This window comes from Triticum aestivum, chromosome 6B (genome assembly GCF_018294505.1).
Source record: "Triticum aestivum cultivar Chinese Spring chromosome 6B, IWGSC CS RefSeq v2.1, whole genome shotgun sequence".
Classification (NCBI taxonomy): Eukaryota; Viridiplantae; Streptophyta; class Magnoliopsida; order Poales; family Poaceae; genus Triticum; species Triticum aestivum.
The window spans coordinates 476,647,174-476,663,913 of NC_057810.1; positions in this window are offsets into that span (position 1 = coordinate 476,647,174).

Sequence of the window (16,740 nt, forward strand, 5' to 3'; positions counted from 1 at the left end):
CCGGACGCACTTCCATGCGTGCGAAGATGTAGCCGGTGGGTCCCAACATTCAGGGGGACGAATTGTTATTTTTGCCCGGATGCACTTCCTTGCGTGCGAAGGTGTAGCTGGTGGGTCCCAGCAGTCACGGGGCGAATGTTTTTTTTTGCCCGGATGCACTTCCTTGCGTGCGAAGATGAAGCTGGTGGGTCCCAGCAGTCAGGGGGAAATGTTTTTTCTACGAAATACAGTGGCATGTCCGGTGGGTCCCAGCTGTCAGGTGGAGGAATCATTATTTTCCGTGTAATAAGGAGGCACTTCCTTGCTGCGGCCGTGGACCCAGCTGTCAGCCTCTCCACGTACAGTCCACGTCCGATGGAAGTCGTTCCTTGACCATGTTGACTAGGCCGCGCCGAGAGCACCACGGCGGTGAACAACGGCGAGGCCTAGGAAGGGGACGACACGGAGCCGGGGAAGACGCGGCAGTGGACGCCCGCGCGGAGAGGAGTACGAGGGTTCACTGGTTCGGCTGTGGTATGAGGCTGCCGTCGCCGCAGGGCCTGGCCTGGCGAGCGGTGGGAATACTAGGGGTGGTGAGGCCTCCGCGGCAGCACAGCCAGACACGGGAGGCAAGAGCAAGTGGCATGACCGGCACTGCTTTAGGTGGCTGGAGCAAGAAGACCAGAGGTTGAAGAAGCACTATGGCCATTGGATGGACATTGTATGGTCACTGGAGCTAGAATCGTTCATATTGACTAAGTTGACAAAGCCCTCCGTCCCCGTCAACTTAGTTGGCCCACAAGTCATCCTCCCACTATGGTGGGTCCCAGCTAGCAGGGGGTATTCATTTTCTTGTGCGTAATAAGGAGGCACTTCCTTGCGTGTGAAGATATAGCTGGTGGGTCCAACATGTCAGCGGGGGAAATATTTTTTTCACGAAATACAGAGGCCCTTCTGGCGGGTCCCATCTGTCAGGTGGAGGAATCATTATTTTGCACGTATAGTCCACGACCGAGAGCACCATGGCGGTGGACGACGACGAGCCCTAGGAAGGGAACGACACGGAGCCGGGGAAGACTCGGCAATGGTTGCCCACGCGGTGTGGAGTACGAGGGTTTACAGGTCCGGCTGTCGTCGCCGGAAAATAACAGGAGGTGTGGGTGAGTAGAGGAATGGCCTAGCTAGCAATGAAGTAGGGTGGGGCGGTGCGCCCTGTGCGGCAGCACAGCCGGCCACGGGAGGCGGGAGCAGGGAGTCCCACCGGAGCTGGTTTGGGCGGCTGGAGCAAGAATATCGAATATTGAAGAAGCAGCATGGCCGTTGGATTAATCCAACGGTCACTACTGCTAGAATCGTTTGTGGACTAAGTTGACAAAGCCAAAGTACACGTCAACCTAGTAGACCCACAAGTCCGCCTCCAAATCTGTCCCAAACAGCATACAGCCCAAAATTTCTAGCCAGATTCAAATTAATCTTAAATCTAAATATACCTTAATTTAAATTCAATGAAATTTTACCCGCACAAAAACAATGAAATTTCAAATATCAAAATCTGAAAAAAAAACAATATTTTGGAACTAATTGCCTGTTTGCTGTATTTTTTCATTTTACAGCCCATTTATTATTACTTATAGCCCATTTCTTATTACCTATAGCCCATTTTTTATTACTTATAGCCCATTTTCTGGGCAAAATGCATCCCTCCTCGTCTTGAAAGATTTCCGGCCCAGCAGGGCGTAGAAAAGCAAGTAGGCCTATGTTGGTTATTCTGCAAAAAACAAAATAGCTGGCTAGCCATTTTTTCAGAAAGGAAAAAAACAAAGTGGGCTGGTCATGTGCTAAACATATGAAATAAAAGCCTGGGCTAGACGGGCCATGGGTCTCACGCAACCCAGTTGATACCCTTCTCCATCCCGAAAAAACAAAATTAATGCGCGCGCTGCTGGGTCCCTATTGTCATCCTCACCATGTACAATCATCTCCTTATTCCTCTCGGTTGTTGACAACACCGGAGGGCGGCTCCGCGGCGAGCGAACCAAGGCGGAGGACAATGGTGAGGCCTCGGACGGGAACGAATAGGAGCCGGGGAAGATCACAGCCAGCCATGGAAGGCGGGAGCAGGCGGTCCCGCCGGCGCTGGTTTGGCTTTGGCGGCTTGAGGAAGAAGAGACTGAAGAAACGCGACAGACGTTGAATGTCAATCCAATGGTCAAGGTTGGCACAATCATTTGTTGACTAAGCGGACACCAAGTAGCATACTCTTTTATATATAGGAAGAAAACTGTGATGAAAATGCGTTCGTCTGCCGTCCTCCTCATAGGGAACATTCGCCACATAAGTGACTAGCACCCTTGGTATTGGGTTCGAGTCCTAGGAACTCTCAATTTTGTCCTCCTTCCTTCCTCGCAAAAAAGGAAAAGAAAATCAAAGACTTGGGAAGGCATACAGAACAAGCTAGTGTACCAGTAAAGAGACGTTGCCGAGTTTTAAAAAAAGAAGACGTGCTCCTATAGATGGTTTGAATCCAAACCTAGACTATGACTATATATGGTGCTATGCTACTCTGCAAGTAATGAAACTGACATATCCAACATTCGCTTCTCCTCTTCTCTACTTACTCTGCCTAGCATCAGAAGCTCTGGCCGCAGCAACCATGTTCGTTGGCTGCTCGTCCACCTGCTCTTCAGCAGGCAACAACCAGATATGCACCAAGTCACCACTCGTACCATCGCCTGTGGGTCTCATCACACCCCCGCTGGCACACGCATCGCAGCCGATTGCTCATCGCAACCCGCTGCCATTGGTGTGGTGCCACTGCTGCAAATCATGCAGAGCCATCCGTCGCGTCTCAACCACAATCCGCAACCCTGGCCGAGTCTTCTACAAATGCCCGAATCATGGGGTAACAATATTTTTAAGTGTTGTTATGCTGCTTTCAGTTGCTGATTTTTTTAATAGTTTGGTTGATGATCTTCCATTTTGATTCATCCATAAAAGGGAAGATTCGTGTGATTTGTATTTCTAGGAAGTTGCTGATGTGGGGGAATGCAACTACGCTGATTATTTGGTTAGCCGAGGAATCCCAATACCAGCAGGTTGGGGTGTTGGACAAGTAACTGAAGGAACGACAGAAGAGGAAGATGCAGAGCAGAAGGTTAAAGATGCAGTTCCTCTGATCATGGGAAAGCAACAGCTGCTGAACAACCTTGACAGCAATGAGGAGATGAAAGAGCTTGTGAAGATAATGGGCAAAATCGATGTGCTCTATAGGATGATTGTCTCTTTATTTACGGTGTATGTAGCACTCGTGATGTATTCAGTGGCTACGACATGAGCACTTTGCTAAAACTAGTAATGAATGAAACCTGTGTAGCAGGCTAGGCGTAGTGTTGTGAACATCTAATGATTTCTATTAACGGAAATCAGGGGGTATCCCCTTTTGCTCATATAAATAAATAAATAGCAGAGGCCCTGTCGGGTCAGCTTTGTTCTCATTCGAAGACGTCGAGCAAATTGATGTCCAACAGCAAACTATGTCATCAAATTCAAGTTTCACAACCAAATATGAGTACAACTAAACAACAATGTCATGATGTTTTAGTTGTCATACAATCACCAAACACAAATCAGCATACATAACAAGTGATGTTCTCACAGCAAAATACTAAACAACATGTTCATCAGGTTTTAGTTGTCATAGCAAAGACAATTTCACATAGTAGATAAAAAACGTCTTCTGGCAGGCAAATACGACAAATGCAACGTAATCATCATCCGCAGCAGCAGCGTCAACATCTTCGCCATGTGTATCAGTCTGAATCATAGTTCCCCATAGTGTCATCTTCTTCTTCGTCCTCAACGTCCTCGAACGTTGGCTTCTTCTTGATCAACTCTTGTATGTCCACAGCACGACGGGCAATCTTTTCGCCGGCGTCATTGACGTGATGGTTCTCAAAGATATTAGGAACATCTGTGTTATCTTGTACATTAGGAGCAGTGTAAGCATCATCTTGTTGTGCAACTTCATTAAACGAATTCCTCTGCTCAAACCTTTGCAATACTCTCCAGTCATCGCTACATGCAAATGTGTCTTCCAAGAAAAATATCTGTGTTGCTTGATTTGCAAAAATAAAAGGCTCGTTGGTCTGGTACGCCGCCTTGACATTGATGGATTTGAAATAATCATCAACTCTGAGTTTTGCGATCCTGGAAAAGAGGTTATACCAACGACAACACAACAGAACCACACACCGATGATCCTCGAAACTAGAGATATACTGCAACTGAACAATGTCTGTTATGTCAGCATACATTTCAGTTGTCTCTTTGTCATACGTATCCGTGCTCATGATGGCACTGTTTTGTGTCTTCCTGCCTTCGTCTCGTGCAAGGGTGTTGTAGCGCACATCTCCAACAACGCAAGATTCATAATGTCTTACCCGAGTATTAGGACCCATTGCTAGTGAGTAAAGGGCATCATTAACTGCCTGCCCATCCTCCCGCATCTTCTTAACCTATGGTTAGAAAATAGACAAGTTGATCATCTTATGTACTAAATATATTAAAAAAACTGACAGTGCACTTCAAAAGCTTACATGGTTCTTGAACCATTTCGCAAATCCTGCCATAACCAGTTTGTCAATTTTTCTTGGATTTTGTGGCAGTAACTCCTCTTTGTAGATGTTGCACAACATAGTGATCGTGTCAAACATCTAAATATATAAGAATGTGCTGCAAGTTTAGTAGATTACGATGTATAAGCTGCAGTACTGCACTTACTTGATATAAGGTAGTATCTCAGGAAAGTTATTCAACACATACCAAACCATTTTGTCCAAATCTTTAGGTTTGTCCTCTTGTCGACTCTTCCCTGTAACTCGAATAGAATAATCGAAAACATTGAGCCCGAGATTGTCTTCACCCACCTCTTTGCTAAGCTGATCAGCTGTTTCAATGTATTTTGAGAAGAATGTCAACGCTTCTGTAGCAATGTAGGCCTCTGCAATGGAACCCTTGGGTCTAGCTCTGTTCCTAACATAGCCCTTGAAAGTGCCTAGCCGCCTTTCAATAGGGTACATCCAGCCATACTATACTGGACCTCTAAGTAGTGCCTCATCAGGTAGATGAACAGCCAAATGCACCATCACATCAAAGAAGGCTGGAGGATATATCTTCTCAAGGTCGCATAGGATAGTTGGTATCTTGTCTCTAAGACGATCTAAAGCATATATCCTGATATTTCTACTGCAGAGTTCCCTGAAGAATTGTCCCAACTCTGCAACTGCTTTGTATAAGTCAGGGCGGCCCAATCCTCTAAGGATAACAGGTAAAACCCTTTGAAGTAGGACGTGGCAGTCCTGAGTTTTCAACCCTTGTACCTTGTTTCCATCTACACTGACTCTCCTTTCAGGGTTGGAAGCAAATCCATGTGGGAATCTCACACGTGACAGGACCTCGCATAATTCTTTTCTTTTTACCTTGTCCAAGACGTACACAACTGGTGCCATATCCCGTGGTTTACCTTCATCTTGCACCTGCAAATCCTTTCTGATACCCAGGTGTGTCAAATCAATCCTAGATTTTAAGGTATCTTTCGTCTTGCCTTCAATATTAAGAAGTGTGCCGATAATGTTGTCACATATATTTTTCTCGATGTGCATCACATCAAGATTATGCCGTAGATCCAAATTTTTCCAATACTCCAAGTCCCACAAAGTGCACCTGCGGGTAAACACTAATCTCTCTTCTACCTTGCCATGCTTCCTTTTCCCGCTGCCATTACCAGGATGGTTTCCTGGTGTAATATGCCTGACCTTCTCTAATTCCACTTGCAACTCATCGGTGGTGAGCCTCTTTGGCACATCACGGTTTTCATGCTTTGCATTGAACACATGTCTTTGGTATTTTCTAGGATGCGGCTTGTCCTTGGCAAGGAAACGATGGTGTCCAAAGTAACAGATCTTGCTAAGTATTGCGTATGACAGCGGATTCCTGTCACAGCGAACACATGCATTGTAACCATGTGTCGTTCGCCCTGACATAGTGCCCAAAGCCGGATAATCATGGATGCACCAAATTATAATAGCACGCAGAAAGAAATCAGCTGGTGGTCTTGAGTGAGAACACCCTTCCATAGCTGTTGAAGTTCCTCCACAAGAGGCTCCATGAACAAATCAAAATCCTTTCCAGGACTTTTTGGACCTGGGATGAGCAAGGTCATCATGTAATTTGATTCTTTGGTGCAGACATTTGGAGGCATGTTGTAAGGGATAACAAGCACTGGACACATGCTATATGTGGCGCTCTGGTGGCCAAATGGGTTAAATCCATCTGAAGCTAAGCCAAGTCAAATGTTTCTCGGGTCAGCAACAAACTCTTTGTGTTTATCATTGAAGCTTTTCCACTCACTACCATGAGATGGATGGCTCATTACATTCTGATCTCTGTACTCCTGGTTCCTAGAATGCCACAGTACATCCTCTCTTGTTTCAGCATCATGAAACAACCTCTGCAATCTTGGTGTAATTGGAAAATGTCTCAGAACATTATGAGGAATCCTCTTCACAGCATCGTCATATTTCCATCTTGATGATTTGCATTTCAGGCATTCACTTAAGTTGGCATAATCCTTCCAGAACAGAACACAATTATTCTTACAAACATGGATCATATCATATCCAATTCCAACTGCACGAAGGAAATTCTTAATTTTACTGTAGGTGTGTGGCAGCTCAGACGCATCTGGGAAAGATTTGTGGAAAGCAGCCAACATCGCATCGAATGATTTGTTGTTCATCCGCTCAGATGTCTTCACCTGAAGAAAGGTGACCATAGCTGAGAATACTGACAGCTTATTTCCTGGGGTGACAGCAACGTTGCATTGTTCCAACATGCAGGCCCACCATTTTTCTTCTGTAGGTGAAAGTTCACGGAATGCACGAGCATTTTGTAGCATTGTTTCAATGTTGGTCAAACTCACTGGCTCCGCCACCGCCACCTCCTCCTCCTCTTCCACCTGAGCATCAGGCAGATCAAGATGGTGATCTGCTGCTTCCACGTAGTCAATAACATTGATGTTCACAGCTTCACCATGATGAACCCACCTAGTATATGTGACCGACATCCCATACAAGTGTACATGATTTTGCATAGTTGACTGGGGTCTTGTAACTGAAATCATACAACTGCTACATGGGCAGATCACATCTGATTTCGGACCACCGTACTCAGCTCTGATAAAGTTCATGAAGTTTTCAACCCCCTTGACATATGCAGCAGAGAATCTTCGAGCAGAAGTTATCCAAGTCATGTCCATATGTTAGACATACAAATTAGTTCTACCACTAGATATTACAGGAAAAACATATATGCTTTTTTATGAAGTCTAGAAAAAAAATACCTAGGTCAATGTCTAAAGCTATGGCAAGATATTTGGACGAGCAGATCTAAGTAACGAAATATATGTAAAGCTAATTCAGCAAACAGATTTGAGTGCTAAATTATGGTAGGTTGTTTCAGCAGTCAATGAGGCCGAGCACACAGCCATCAAACTATCGAAGTCCATCGCAGCAACAAAGATTGAGTATAAAATGGTGTAGAGCTATTTCACCTAACAGATTGGCTACTAGACCATGGCAATCTACGTCACAATAAATATATGGCAGGATATTTTAGCAACTAATTAGCCTTGGCATGCCATCTCAGCTAAGCAGATTGAGTGCAGAACAGGGCAAGGAAGCTTCTTAAGCAGAGCATATTGACAGTAAACTACTTCGGCAAACAGTGAGATTAACAGCGTCTATCAGCTAACATTCAGCGCTACACCGACATGAACGGGGCCTCAATCTAGAATGCGCATACCGTGGGAGAAGCTGACCGCCGTGCGTCTCCACACGAACGTTGCCAGCGGTGGCGGCGCTGACCGCCGTGCGCCTCCACAAGAACGTAGCCAGAGGTGGCCGCGCGGCTAGAGGACGGCAGTCTACGAGAGCATACTGTGGGGAGCGAGAGGATCGCCGAATCGTGGTGCCGATGTATCGGCATGGTGGGAGGGTGGCTTTGGCGGAGCGAATGGAGTGGAGGGGGATGGGGGGAGGGGAATATTATTGGCTAGTTGGCCGAACGGCGGTTGAATCGGATTTGGGGGGAATTTTTGTGTGTGCGGGGGGAGGATTTCCACGCGGTGGGCGGGGGGAGTTTGGCACATGGTCGGTTTCTCCAAGTGCAGTCCCACGTGTCAGTGAAGAGGCAAGCCGAAGCGCGTTCCGTTTGCGTGAGCCGTGTGCAGGACCGAATGTGTGTGGGGTGCAATGCGACCGCGACAGGAGTGTTGTGAGTGTACCGCCTTTTTTCTTTTTAAACTAGGTGCTTCGCCCCCTCAAAAAACAATTTGTTCCTTCACGCAATCCATCAATACTACTACTAGTAATCCGGTAATCCCGACTAAAATGGCGTGGGTGGGTCTTTTCCCGCGCGATATGCTGAGAGGTTGGCTTAGTTGGGTTTTTTAGGACGAGTAATGCTACACCTACGTAATCCCAGTTACGTAATTAACGTAATGTGAAACATGTAAGTTGTTGATTGTAGATTGGGGGGAGGGAGGGGCCCACCACCATGAAAATCAGGGGAGGAGAGAGAGAGGCAATTTACGTTAACCCTTTCATAGGTTCCCGTAGATGTAGAAAGATGTGAAATGCGTGAATGTGTAGTGGACGTACTATTGGAGTGCCTAAGATAATTTGTGTATGTATAGACCCTATGTGTTTATTTTACTTCGCATGTTAGATTTGTCTCGGTTCAATAAAAAGCAGAGTTGGTGATGATGGTGTGCCTCTCATCCTGCAATATAGGCCGTCCGATCTGTATCTAACGGATAAGAAGGAAACTATGACAATTTACCCGCACTCCTCTCCACATTTGCAGATAAGGCTTTCCCTCATTCATCCTTTTCTCCACAAGATCTTGATCTTCCGTGCAATGCACGAGCATCTTGCTAGTACTCCTACAATATGTATATTATTGTGAAAGTTCATATACACTGGCCAAGATTAATGCAAACGCGGCAGATTTTCATTACATTCAAACTTTTATAGGACATGAAAATAAAAGAAACCCGACCCTAAACCTATTCTACGGTAGCGACCGACGTCCTCCATCTGCGATCTCTATGTACGGGGAAGGGGTTCAAGACCCGTGAAGTGAAGGTGCGGTCTCCGGCGAGGAAGAGTAGAACACGAGATACGGATCAGCCAGTTGGCACACCATGCCCTGCCGCCTCCCATGCCCTACTCATCCTCGGAGGAGTCCCCGACCTTGGCGGTGCCGGATGTTGGATGGCGGCAAGTAGGACGCGTGGCTAACGGTGCTCCCGTCATCGGCCGCCAGCGTGGCCACCGCTTGTGCGGTCGCGTCCGCATCCGGCTACTCCGCTATCGCGTCGCTAGAGGTGACTTGAGTGAGGGCGGCAACCTCGAGCTTCATCCCCGAAGACAAGCTATCCCGCAAAAGTTCGCACTTGCGGTAATGGCGGATGTGGTGCCAGGTGGAGGACGATGCGCTATGGTGTGGAGGTTAGCTGGGCGTTGCCGCTTTAAGTAGCGCATTCCGGTGAGGCCAAGCGTCCGGGTGCGTCATTAAGTCGCCGGAGTTGGTTCCTCGGGCACCGAGCCTCTTAACGACGACATATGAACGGACGGCATGAATGCGGGCAGCTGGCATCGGCTGGGAACGCACCACACGACGGCGCGAGGGACGAGGGTTTTGGTGTGCCAGGGTAGTCAGCTCCGGTTGTGGCAACATTGGAGATGCCCTTTGCTCACATGTGATCCCCGCATGTCGTTGAAAAAGCAAGACGATCCGGCATGGTCTCAGGTCCAGAGGATGCAGTTGGCCGCGCTACACCACTCCGCGGACGTGTCGCAGTGCCCCGTGCATCCTCGATGAGCTGGGTGTTGGGGTGTGTTTGGATTGTGGCCAAAGTGCACATTACCAAAATTTTGGTCATGACCCAAAGATTGGTCTTTGTTTGGATGGTTGCCATTTATTTGGCATGCCAATGAACTCTAGCCAACTCTAGTTCATTTTTCTTGCCAATGTCGGCCAAATCATGGGCAACCAATACCTCAACCAAATTTTTGGTCATGACCCAAAGATTGGTCTTTGTTTGGATGGTTGCCATTTCTTTGGCATGCCAATGAACTCTAGCCAACTCTAGTTCATTTTTCTTGCCAATGTCCGCCAAATCATGGGCAACCAATACCTCAACCAAAATTTTGGCTACCCAATGCTTTGATGGGGCAACCCTGGCCATAAACCAAACATACCGTTGGTCGTGCCACAGCACTAACGCCACCCTCGGCACACTGAAACTGACCGTGTCTAGCGATGATATGAGTGTGTCGCTCACCGCGGTCATCGTGTCCAGAGGCGATGCTGGAGCTGCGCCCCATTGTTGGCCCCAACAACCCACATGAACGGTTGTTAGTGGCGAGGAGGTTGTGGGCCAGCTCCTCCATTGGACTAGTCTGCGCTACATCGTCCCGATGGGTGTGCCCCACATGTCGGTTTCCCTGTTTTCCTGGCCATATTCGAGCGTCAGTGCTCCGGGTTGCACATTAGGCCTTTCACTATGTAGGCCAAGCGAGACAACTTATTGTTTATTTTAGCCGTTCAAGTATAATCATGTGGTGTTTGCTTATTTCTCATTCCTCTCCAACCCTCTTCTCCATCGATCATGTCGCCCTCCAGTCGAGTCCATCCTCCCGCATGCCTCATTTGAACATTCTGCCGAGTATCATTCGCATGTACCCACCCTAGTCCTCTTTCAATAGATCTCCGGACCCCGAGATGAAATCAAGAGGGAACGAGTGGGGGCACGTGATACCTAAGGCGGATTCAAAGTTTTGAACCGGTGATCATAGCATCCGCAAATCATATATAAAGGGTATTCAATGTTTGTTTCTTTTTTGAACGTACAGTATACTCCCTCCTATCCTTTCTAGTTTACATATAAGTTTTATGTGTAGTCAAAGTACCTCTACTTTGATCAAAAAGGTATCAACATTCAACAACGCCCAATCAATATTGTTAGATTCATACGTACTCCTAGATTTGTACTCGAGATGGTTTCCAATTTGACTATTGACAAGATTAATAGTACATGAGATGTATAATGTGAAAATTATATCATTGTAAACTCCTTTCACATACGAATTTGATAGTATGCTTTATGTAAGTTGCATGTCATATATTATTACTCTAACATTTGGTCAAAGTTAGCCTCGAAAAACGCATTAGACCCTGTATGCTTTGTGTAAGTTCCATGTCATATATTATTACTCTAACATTTGTGTAAGTTGCATGTCATATATTATTACTCTAACATTTGGTCAAAGTAGTATAGTGGAAGTGGATCCTCTGACGTAGGTATCCCTGCCTTACCCTCCCTTTCGGTCACTTACTGGCGGACCCCATGCTTGCTAGGCCCCGCATGCTAGTTACTCAATGGGTTCGGCCACGTCAGGGGATCCTCATCCGTAGTATACTCCCTCTGTTTTTATTTACTCTGCATAAAACGGAGGGAGTGGTGGTATAATAAATGACACGGGCGGGGGAGGGGGATGGACGTCGGTTTTCTCTCAACTGCGGTCCCACAAGCGAGCGAAAACGCAAGACGAAGCGCGGTCCATTCGGTGAGTGATGTGGAGGGTCCAGCGTGCCGGGCTGCAATGCGAACGCGACAAGAGCGATGTACAGTCAAAACCGACTGACCGGTCGTCACTGGAACCACTATTCACACCAGAAAGTTCGCTGCTCGGCCTACGCCAGCCGCTGCCCTAAAACCACACCAAATCTCTAGCCCATTCCCCCACCTTTCGATCCCCTAGCCCGGATCAAGCGTCCCCTAGTTCGTCGGAAAGCCATGGTGCGCCGCAAGATCACTTACTACAAGATGCTGACACCGGAGCGCCGCGCAGAAATCGCGGCGGCGGTCGGCACCACAGACCTCCATTCCCAAACTCGCTTTCCGGTGGGCCAATCCCCGAGTTCTCTGGAGCCAAGCTACGAGGAGGAGGAAGCCGATCCAATGTTCATGGCGGAGGTCCCGGTGCAAAAGGCCCCCGATGGGTATGAGACGATGGACATCGACTTCGTGCCGGCGTCCGAGTCCCCCATGGTGCAGGCGGACCAGCGGTTCAACATGGCGATACTAAAGGAGGACCGGGAGGCAGAGGCTCAACTCGACGCGGAGTGCGCGCATGCCGCTGCCATTGAGGCTCTCCTACAGGCAGAACTGGATATCGTGGATGTGAACTGGGCGGTGGAGGCTCAACTTGAGGCGGAGCGCGCGGATGCCGCTGCCATCAAGGCCCTCCTACAGGCGGAACCGGACGTCCTGGACATATACCGGGCGGCAGAGGCTCGACTCGATGCAGAGCGCGCGGATGCCGCTCTCATCGACGCCCTCCTCCACGCGGAACCGGACATCCTGGACTTGAACCGGGCGGCGGAGGCTCGACTCGACGAGGAGCGCGCGGATGCCGCTGCCATCGAGGCCCTCCTGGAGGCAGAACCGGATGTCCTCGACTTGAACCGGGCTGTGCTCTCGTTTGTGCAGAGCGCGCGCACGCTCCGCTTGAACGAGGAGCTGGAGGCCGAGGATAACCATGGTGTGGAGACACACGTCGGCAGCGATGGCTGTTTCACGCCGGCAGCCAAAGACGACGAGGCCGTCTCTTTCTGCGAGCTGTGATAGTTTTTCTTTATGTTGTTGTTTTTATGGATCTTTTGCTGTGTAAAAACATATATTTGTTATGCAAGTCACCTGACTTGGGTCAGTCTACCATTTCAGGCGGTTGGATGAATATCCTACGTCTCCTAACCCTTCTTTCCTTCTTCCTCACCTCTTCTTCTTCCCCAACAGACCACCGCATGGGCCGTACGGATACTCCCCAACATGCGGTTGGATAAACATACTCTATGAACGAAAATTATGTGTCAGTGATAGGATGGCTGAGTTTGGTTTGTTCACATGCGACAGCACGTGTCAGTGAGGGTGCGTTCCCTTGGTTGGGTTTGCGGCATGCAGGAGCGACTGTGTGAGGGTGCGGTGCGACCGCGGCATGTAGGAGCGACCGTGTGAGGGTACGGTGCGACCGCAACAGCCGTGCGCAAGTGTACCTCCTTCTCATTTTGAAAACTTTATGCAAGCTTGGCAAAAATGTATGGCGAAGTTTGGCAATGCAAGGCCTAGACCCAAACAGGATAAGTACATACGTACTAGGAGTACTAGTGTTAAAAAAAAGGCGGGGTTTTCCTTCACGGGATTTAATCGATACAAATCCTTGTTTCACGTGTCAATTAATGCGTATTTTTTTCTCCAAAGACCAAAGAGCTAACCATCTCACTGCTCATCGCTTGATTAATGCAGTGCCATGCAAACCAACCTTCTCACTTCCGCATGCATGTAGGGGATATTAATGTCCTTGGTTGCTAACCCCATCAATTTTGCCTCGATTAGTGTTAGTGGCCCTTTGCAAATTGTAATTTTGATATACTGGCCTTATGTACAAAAAATGGAGGTAGTAACTATATTTGACTTCCTTCCCCATTGCGGTGACGTCGACGATATCTTTTTTTGTGGTTTGGCGAAGTGCGTTCGACGGAGAACACCATTGAGGGAGACCACGGTAAGTTGTTCGCAAGTTCCACCTGCAAGCCGAGACAACCGCCTTATTTGCATCCAGGAAGTCCTTTACTAGTACTACTAGGAGTACTAGTGTGGTGAGATGGTTTCTTGAAGAAGACGATGGAGAAGCGGAGTCAGCAAAGAGGGAAATGATGGTTGCTTCGTCCGTGCTTCTGTGATTTGACGCCTAACTTCTTTGTGATTTGTGATAGAAGGGACAGGGGAGTAGACTATGTGCTCTATACTATACTACATGCGTCCAAGCATGGGAGAAAGAGGAGAGACATTGCATTTTTCTATTCCTTCAATCAATCAATCAGGGATCTTCGGTTCCATATTTTTGGCTTTGGCAACACTGTCCATAATGGTTCCCATGATGCCAAAAGCTATTTTCACATTTGGCTACACATTGTGGATGCCCTTAACCGTACCACTTGGTTTTTCTCCTGTGTGCTATCTATACAAATCTCAATTATATTGATCTAGAAAATTATAGAATCAAGATTAGTAAAAAGGAGGTGATTTTGCTGTGCGGATGGCGGGGCAGGTTTCTTATTTGAGCAATGCTACATCCATGTAATGGTTTATGTAAAGTTACGAACTGATGTGATGTGGGACTATTTGATTGGATTAAAGGAGAGGATTAGGCCCACCCCACCTGAAAATCAGGGGGGCATATATAGATTAGATGGAAAGTATACGTAGCAGCTACGTAGCCCTTTGTAAGGCTCGGCTTCTTATTTTTGGAGGACGTTATCCTGGCGGTTTGCTAACATGAGGTCCCACGTGTCAGTGCTTTACCAAGCCGATCCGCGTCCCACATGAGGCAGAACAACGGCAGAAGCAACACGTGGTTAAGTTGAAGAAGATGAGGGAGAAGCGGATTCAGCAACGAGTGAAATGATGGTTACTTCGTCCCTCCAACTTCTTTTTTTAGCATTATTACTTCGTCCCTCTAACTTAACTGCGGGAAAGGTGCAGCTTTGTGATTTGACGCCTCATTGCTCATTACTACGCCGGTGCCATGACTGGGTTGCTTCACCTCGGCTGCTCTGCACTGTATTCCGATATGGCACGTGGACCCGGTAGCTTGATGTCCCACATGTCAGCGAAAGGGACTAGAAGATTTATGAAAGCGAGTGCTCCACTCTTACGATGGAGTAGACGACATGACGGCCCAATGAACTATCACTTGTACTGTATAGTACTATAGTTTTGTTGTTTCGCACGATCCATCGATACAAACCCAATTAAACAGGAAAGGGAGGGATTTTTCCTGCGCGGTAGATGATATTGGCCGTACATTTCAAAGGCAATTTTAATGTATGCAAACTGAATAATTATAAGTAACAATATGATATCTAGTAAAACTAAAAACACATATGATTTATTGTGTTAGAGTGTAGTAGTAGTGATGTATTGCATAGTTGTTAGATGTAACATGCGAGAACGCGTAGAGATGTAGTTTTGGAGGGCCTACAGAGAGAAAAGCGTAATACAGTCCCCGAACTTCAGAATAAGCTGATTACGGTCACTATATACGTTTTGCGGTGATTATACGGTCACTTGCTCACAGTTCAGCATCGGATTGCACTCTGTTGACCGACCAAATAGTCTGCGTGGTGCCATGTTGACTAGTTAAATTGACCATGTTCCTTATGGGTCCCACCTGTCAGTTCGCATAGGGAAAAGGTCAGATAAACACAAATTTACGCAGGCGCGACAAGCCTCCAACCCGTGCGCGGGAATCACCTGGTTGTGTATGTGTCTGTCAGGGCCTGATGTGTGCGCATGCACCTGTAGGTTGAGCACTTGACCGTGAGAGTGTGTGTTGGTCGTGTGGTGTACTGGTGTGTGCATGCATGCGTGCGTGTGTGCGTGTGAGTGTTGCGTGCGTGCGTGGCTGCATGTGTACGTGTGAGTGTTGTGTGCGTGCGTGGGTGCATGTGTTTGTGTGAGTGTTGCATGGATGCAGTTCGTGTGCATGCATGCGTGTGTGTATAATCACCACACCAGCTCCTGTGTGTTAAAACAGACGGCTCAGCATACCAATACAAGGCCACCTTGTCCGTTGTGCCCGCGGTCATGACTTCAAACCACCGTCCAAATATTTTTTGTTGTTTGTTTTCATTCTTACTAGCAAGATGCCCGTGTGTTGCACGTAACATCAAGATGCATTTGTATGACTTGTTTATCTTGTGAGAGAAAAGGATGAATGAGGGAAGGCCTTATTTGCAAATGTGGAGAGGTGTGTGGGTACCTTTTTGCAAAATTGCCATAGTTTCTTTCCTATCCATCAGATATAAACTGGACGGCCTATATTGCAGGATGGCAGGCACACCATCATCACCAACTCTGTTTTTTATAAGAGTGTATTTTATGTATTTTATAAGAGTGTAGATGTAGAGTAGATACAAGTCAACAGGTGGGCACGATGGTAGTGAGATAATGTGATGCAACACTAGAGGTGCCACGTGGAGCGTTTAACTGGTCAACTAGTCTTGTCATGAGCAAATACAGAGTTGTATGGTGAACCCGTGACTGTATAATAACCACTAAACATAAATGGTGACCGTAATGAGTGGATTCTAAAGTCCAATGTACGTATCTTGCTTTCGCTTCAAATACACAATGATCGTCATTGCATATATCGCGAGAGAAAGATGAAACATGCATGAATTTTCTGGGGGCTTACTTTCACAGGACATGGAGATAGTTTTGTGTGCATACGTGAAAGGGGCGTTCAAGGGGGGTATGCGATGGAGAGAGAGATGCTCTTTGTTTCTCTTTATTATGACTAACTTTGTATATAGTATAAAAATATACAAATTCACAGTGCGGAATAAGTATCATTGTGGGCACCATGCAATGCAAATTAGCGTTCGTACTCCTCCATATAACTTTGTAATGTTGTATATATGTAGAAACTCTAAAATAATTTTTGGCCACACTTTATTCAAAAGGAATGTTGTAAGCGAAATAAACGTGAAGAGAGGGCTTTTTAGATCAATGGGGTACGTGATGTAACATGTGTGAATGTGTAGTTGATGCATTTGGCGGGGCCTAGAGAGGTA